At 34.8% G+C, this 6,448-nt stretch overlaps 1 non-coding gene across 1 annotated transcript; it reads right to left on the bottom strand.

The window, feature by feature from the left end:
* Positions 1-2,818: 2,818 nt before the first annotated feature.
* TRNAE-CUC (transfer RNA glutamic acid (anticodon CUC)) lies at positions 2,819-2,890 on the bottom strand. Its single transcript has one exon. It is a non-coding gene; the product is annotated as a tRNA-Glu (tRNA).
* Between the last annotated feature and the right edge of the window lie 3,558 nt (positions 2,891-6,448).

Raw genomic sequence — 6,448 nt, 5'->3', positions numbered from 1 at the left:
CCCCCCTTTCCTCCCCCCCAATAAAAAAGAACTACGGATGCCCTTGTCTAATCCAGAACAACCGCGTGGAAAAAGCGAGGTGGTGCCACAGCATTTGTAATCATGAAATCTTAATGAGCTTTTTATAGCCCTTGCAAATTTACAATGCATTCAATTTATACTGCATTCGTATTGTTATGGACAGTTGAAATATCGTGTAGTCTTTCCTTTATAACAAAGGGTGTGTTATTCTTTTGTTTCCCTTCCACGTGTCTTTGTTACTCATGATGATTTTCTTAGATTTCAGTAATAACCTAGTAAATCAATTTGTTTGAAAGTTTCCAGTATTTTCTATTAAAATGTTTTATGACACATTTAGATGAGAGGTACTTTTTAGTAACTGATGATGAAATCATCATTAAAATTACTAATAATTAACCGAAAAAATAATTCACATTACAACCCAACCTAACCTAACCTATTTAGTTTCCTCAAAATTTTGCATAGATGGCAACCACTCCCTCTCCCGGCACCAGCAGGAATGAAGGCCCTAAGAAGGCGCCCAGCTAAGGTCTCTAAGAGGTTCCTAGTTTTCCGTAGAGAGCGAAGTATAACACACAGCTAGAACCCGACCTCCGGGCTCTAAGGTACCAGCGCGTGCAAGTGAGATTGGAGGCTCATACTATTTTCGTCTCTACTATGGTAATCCCTGTGCCAGTTATGGTTGCTTTTCTACTGTGGCACTTGTCACTCGCAGCCATAAGCACACAGATTCGAAACCCCTTCCTCTTCATCAAATTGCTTTTTTGTCTCCCAGCCTTTAAAAAACACTTTTTTTCCGTCATACTGAGTGTAAGGAATGTTACAATGAACTGATATGGACTCTATGCTACAACTTTTTGAGAAGGCCTGTCAGATGGCTTATATACACCTAATAATATAGCAGAACACAAAAACAATGTTAAATAAAAAGGAAGACTGAATGAATGAATAACCCAAAGGCATAGGTATGCCATGTGTCACTCCCTCGTTCTGAAAAAAAAGAAAAAAAAACAGTCTGGAGCACCGCGCAAGTGGCACTACTGCCCTACATGTGGCCTTCAAAACAAAAAAAAAACAAATAAATGCCCCATGCCCAAGTGCCCAACGGGTTAAGTCGGCATGTGTCCTCTTCATCCCCCCCTACCCCCCCCCCTTACGGCTAGGAAATCGGGATTCTATCTATTATGTATCACACGCATAGTCGATTATGTACTTTCCCATTTTTTAAGCCCGAATTTTTTAGTTAGTCAAAAGTATACCTTCTTTAGTGTCAAAGTACGCCTAGTTCCAACCACGGACATCACCACTAAGAATCTTCGGTTTCTAGGAGTGTGCTAGTAGACCTCAATTTTTTTTTTTTTTTTTTTTTTTTTTTTTTTTTTGTGTGTGTGTGTTCTTATAGTTTTCTTCGTCCCTCAGTACGTGTTTTTTCCTCTTCTTCTTCTTTTTGCTATTTGTTACCATCATTATTATCATTATTACTGCTATTGTTATTGTTGTTGCCATATAAACAAGTCCTCCATATATATAACGCATATGTTGTTTCCACAGGGCCACATACAGACACATCCACAAACACACGCACCAGAACTCTCTCTAGCCAAGCAGATCTTTTAATCAACATCTTTCATTTTCAAATTGATTCACAAATGTTGCACAACCACACGAGTAAGTGACTCATGGATGGAAATCAAACCAAACTCAGTTTATGGGCCGAAAAGAAATTAAAATTCATAATATTTCTCTTACCGGAAATCGACCCCGGTCTTAGATAACGTTTCGATTTCATTAAGTAGATTTTTCTTTTATTTATTTCTATCATATAAAAAAATACCAACGTTTTGATACAATTATGACAATATTTCATCTATCAGAAGATTAATAAAAAGTATACCACCATTTTTTATTAGCCAAGATTCAATAAGCTTTCAATTCCATGGGGGGCGATTCAGTTATAGTCGGAATATTCATGCAATACCGATAGTTGCATTCCTGATTGTTTCTAGCAACATGTCTAGTACTTATTTCATATATCATCGGTATATGTTTGTGTGTGTGTGTGTTGTGTATGGTGTGTTGTGTTGTGTGTGTGTGCGTAGAGTGTGTGAGTGTGTTATCGTGTGTGTGTTGTTTGTGTGGGTTTGTTTATGTATGTCTATAACTATTTAGCTATATATATATATATATATATATATATATATATAATACATATAATCATTACTACATAGATTCATTGCTGTATATTTATATAATATGTTCTATCAATTATAATATAAATATATATATATATATATATATATATATATATATATATATATATATATATATATATATATACATAAATATATATATATTCAAACACATACATTTAATACAAAAATAATTTATAAATAAATATATATGGTATAAATATATATATATATGAATATATATATTATATATATCTCATATGTATATGTATTTATTATTAATATATTAACTAATTGAATTATCTAATATATGCATAACTATAAGTATAAATATTTATATAGATATATATATATATATGTATATATATATATATAATATATATATATGTAAGGAAACTAACATTTATAGGGCTTTCCATAGCAACAGTAAAGCGAATACTTAGTAGCATAACTGATAACAATCTACTATCGCCATATAAATACACACTCAAGCATAACAGTAGGAACGCCATATTGATAAAATAATGATAATAATAATAATAATAATAATGATAACATTGATAATAAAATAAATAGATAAATAAATAATAGAAAAAAACACTATATATTTCCCGTGCCGGGAATCGAACCCGGGCCTCGTGGGTGAGAGCCACGTATCCTAGCCACAAGACCATACGGAATTAGTTAATTAAGAATTATTGTGATTAAAGTACAAGCACTTTTTTTTTTAATCAGTAATGACATCAGATTTATCCTTAATTAAAGCCAATGTGAAAAGAAGATTTGGTGAAACAACAGTCAGAAGCATTAAACTTTGATGAACTTATTGTTTTAGAAATCGCGGCACATTTTGTTTTTATTTTTTTTTCTCATGTGATTTACAATGAATATATTCTGTTCAGTCTGACGTATGATTAATTTTTACTGTTAACAAAAATGATTGATGTACACGGATTCAACCAAAAGGGTTCTGTTATTATTGCTATTACTAATATTCTAACTAATCATCATAACCATTTTGATTATTACCATTATTTTTATCATCATTATCTTTTTCATCATTACCATCATTATTCTCTTTTTTATCATCATCATCAACATCTTCATCTTTACTATAATTTTCATCATCATCATTACTATCACTATCACTAGTAAATTAACATTGATATATAAAACATTCAAAGTATAGATAATAATAACAATAGTGATACTATTTAAAAAAAATAAGCGATAGAAAATAAAAAACAAGGATAACCGACCATAAAATAAATAAAAGGAAGAAGCAAAATAAAGAAAGAGAAAGAAAAAAAAAACAAAAAAAAATTCTCCTAAACGACCTTTGACCTTTGCCTTTCCTTATTGCATGAGTGCTTGCAAGTGACTCCTTCTGGAATCTGTGCATGGTGTTTGGTTGCTCCATGGATGTTGCATGCTGGAATTGGGATATTATTGATAACAAGATTGCAACATGAATGTGATATTTATGTTTCTATTATAATCTTTATCATTATTTTCATTATTGTTTTTTTTATCATTGTTATTATTGTCATTGTTGGTGGTTGGTCTCTCTCTTTCTCTCTTTCTTTCTTTCTCTCTCACTCTCTTCCTCTCTCTCTTCCTCTCTCTCTATCTCTTTCTATCTATCTATCTATCTATCTGTCTATATATCTGTCTATCTATCTATCTATCCATGTTTCTCTATCTCTTTGGCTCTCTTTCTCTCTCTCTCTCTCTCTCTCTCTCTCTCTCTCTCTCTCTCTCTCTCTCTGCTCTCTCATTCTCTCTCTCTCTCTCTCTCTCTCTCTCTCTCTCTCTCTCTTCTCTCTCTTCCTCTCTCTCTCTCTCTCCTCTCTCTCTCTCTCTCTCTCTCTCTCTCTCTCTCTCTCTCTCTCTCTCTCTCTCTCTCTCTCTCTCTCTCTCTCTCTCTCTCTCTCTCTCTCTCTCTCTCTCTCTCTCTCTCTCTCTCTCTCTCTCTCTCTCTCTCTCTCTCTCTCTCTCTCTCTCTCTCTCTCTCTCTCTCTCTTCTCTCTCTCTCTCTCCTCTCTCTCTCTCTCTCTCTCTCTCTCTCTCTCTCTCTCTCTCTCTCTCTCTCTCTCTCTCTCTCTCTCTCTTTCTCTCTCTTTCTTTCTCTCTCTCTCTTCCTCTCTATCTTTCTCTCTATATTTTTTTTCTTTCTCTCTCTCTCTCTTCCTCTCTCTATATATTCCTCTTTCTCTCCCCCCCCCCCTCTCTCTCTCTCTCTCTCTTCCTCTCTCTATATATTCCTCTTTCTCTCCCCCCCCCCCCTCTCTCTCTCTCTCTCTCTCTCTTCCTCTCTCTATATATTCCTCTTTCTCTCCCCCCCCCCCCCCCCCTCTCTCTCTCTCTCTCTATCTATCTATCTATCTATCTATCTATCTATCTATCTATCTCTTTCTATCTCTCTCTCTCTCTCTCTCTCTCTCTCTCTCTCTCTCTCTCTCTCTCTCTCTCTCTCTCTCTCTCTCTCTCTCTCTCTCTCTCTCTCTCTCTCTCTCTCTCTCTCTCCTTCTCTTTCTCTCTCTCTCTCACTTCCTCTTTCCAACTATCATTCTACCTACCTACCTACATATTTATCCATCTTTTTGTATCATTTAATTATTATTCTGAAGCAGTATGACTTCTTATCTTGTTGATAATAAAACTCATTCGTAGTGTTAATATACACTGAAATAGATGTTGATGTTGATTCTGTTCTTGCTGTAATTTAGACGAATTATGATGGAGAAAATGTAATAACAAATGGAGGATTTTTTTTAACATGAAGTGGAAATGTGGATGTTGAATGATGGTTTTTATTTATTTATTTTTTTTTTTTTTTTTTTTTATGAGTGGACATAGGATGAGCAATTAAGATATTTTTTTCTTGTCTTTTTTTTTTCTTTTTTCTCTTTTTTTGATTTTTTATTTCGTTTTCTTCATATATTTTTGTCAGTCTTCTTCGTCTCCCTATCCTTTCTTTTTTTTCTTCTTTTCTTTTCCTTCTTCCTCTTTTTCTTCTTCTTCTTTTTCTTTCTTTTCTTTCCCTTCTACTTTTTCTTTTCTTTTTTTTTCTTTTTTTTTTCTTCTTCATTATTCTCTTCTTTTAGTCTTCTTCTTCTTTCTCTATTTCATTTCTTTCATTTTCTTTCTTTCTCTTCTTCTCCTGCGTCACTAATCGGTTTACCTTACTCCTTCTTACTTTTCTTCTTTTTCTTCTTCTTCTTCTTCCTCTATTTTTTCATCGTTTTTCTAAGATTCCGCTTATTTACATTCTTCTCATGTAGTCACTACTGCTGTATTTACAAATTGTTCATTATGTAATGTTTATCTCATCGTCAACTTATCCGTTATCATATTTGTTTATGATATTCTCATTCCCCTTATCATTGTTATTGTTGTTGTTATTTTTATAACAAACACCGTTACCGCTCCTATTTATTTATCAATTAAAAAAAAAAAAAAAATAACTCCTATAACCACAATATCCCCACATCACAATCACCATAACAATCATAAACTCAATGACTCCATTTCGACCTGAAATTGAGTTATTGTTGTTGTTTTTATTTTTTTCTCCTTCCGTGAGTCATAGGAATCACCTGTTACCTGTGTGAGTCAGCTGATCTAGTCTGCCCTTCCATCACACCGGGTTCTGTGTTCGATCTCAATGTACTGCCGTTCTGAATAAATTGTGTTTCGTTGCGATAACGTTGTTAGTTGTACTTTGTGTCGCTGCTTTTTATAAAGTCTGTTGGTGCACACGCGTGGGTTGGGGTGTTTGTTTGGGAGGGAGGGAGGGAGAGAGAGAAGGGGGGGATGAGGGAGGGAGAGAGAGAGAGAGGGAGAGAGAGAAACTGAGAAAGAGAGAGAGAGAGAGAGGGTGGGGTTGAGGGAGGGAGAGAGAGAGAGAGAGAGAGAGAGAGAGAGAGAGAGAGAGAGAGAGAGAGGGAGGGAGAGAGAGAGAGAGGAAAACTAAGAGAGAGAGAGAGAGAAACTGAGAGAGAAAGAGAGATATTATGAAAGATCTGTTTGTGTGTGTGTGTGTGTGTGTGTGTGTGTCTCTCTCTCTCTCTCTCTCTCTTTCTCTCTATTTCTTTCTTTCTCCGTCCCAAACATACACACCAACCCACGCGCGTGCATCAACTAAATGCAACGATACAGAATGTAAGTATATGTCTATGGATATATGTGTGTGTGTGTGTGTGTGTGTGTGTGTGTGTGTGTGTGTGTGTGTGTGT

This window comes from Penaeus japonicus, unplaced genomic scaffold, assembly GCF_977035675.1.
Source record: "Penaeus japonicus unplaced genomic scaffold, GWHDUDI00000001_assembly GWHDUDI00000011, whole genome shotgun sequence".
Lineage (NCBI taxonomy): Eukaryota > Metazoa > Arthropoda > Malacostraca > Decapoda > Penaeidae > Penaeus > Penaeus japonicus.
The sequence above is the reverse complement of the archived record's forward strand: the minus strand, read 5'-3'. Positions and strand labels throughout refer to the sequence as shown.